The sequence below is a fragment of the Fopius arisanus genome, unplaced genomic scaffold, assembly GCF_000806365.1.
Source record: "Fopius arisanus strain USDA-PBARC FA_bdor unplaced genomic scaffold, ASM80636v1 scaffold00261, whole genome shotgun sequence".
In the NCBI taxonomy this organism is placed as follows: Eukaryota; Metazoa; Arthropoda; class Insecta; order Hymenoptera; family Braconidae; genus Fopius; species Fopius arisanus.
Genome location: NW_011888000.1, coordinates 44,092 through 44,965, shown reverse-complemented (window position 1 = coordinate 44,965; position 874 = coordinate 44,092).

Genomic DNA, 874 nt, shown 5'->3' with positions numbered 1-874 from the left:
GGGGGTACTAGCGTGCATGGCATGCTCCTCCTAGTTAATCATGCATTACGTGCGAGGTATTAAAATGGCCACTTACCAATCGGGCTTCCTCTCTCCTTTCACGCTCCTTTTCGCGGAGCTCCTTAAGCACCTCCGCCGCGAAGTCACTGGTCGCTTGCCAGTTCGCTTCGGAAACAATCATGGTTTCCACCAGCTCTTCGGGCGAGGATTCTATTCCCACTGCACGATGCCACTTCCTCCGACTCCTCCTGAACCGGGGGCATCCGAAGAAGCAATGCTCCGCGTCCTCAACAATCCCTGGACAGGTAGGGCACTCTGGGTTATCATCGTGCCCAAACCTGTGCAGGTAACCACGGAAACAGCCGTGTCCGGACAGCAGCTGCGTGACATAAAAGTTTACTGCCCCATGACGTCGCTCGAGCCAGGTCCTCACTTTCGGAATTAGACGATAGGTCCACCTTCCCTTCCTCGAGGCCTCCCAGTGTTGCTGCCAGGCCTCCAGACTCCTTTGCCATGCCTCTTCAGCCAGGTCCGGCATGGGGCCAACTATTCTCCGCAGCTCCTCCCTTCGCTGGTAACGGTATCTGCGCTCCTCCGCCAGGATGACAATCGGGACCATACCAGCAATGACCCCCACCGCGTCATCCGATACTGTCCTATACGCACAAGCAACCCTCAGGGCGCTCAGCCTTTGACACGCCACCATTCGTCGCCTGGTGTTCTGGACCTGGAGGGTATTCCCCCAGATGGCCATGCCATAGGACAGTACCGAGGTGATAACTGATGCAAGCAGTCGCCTCCTCTCCTGCCTGGGCCCTCCAACATTCGGCATAAGGCGGGATAACGCCGCCTGGACCGCCGATGCCTTGGTGGT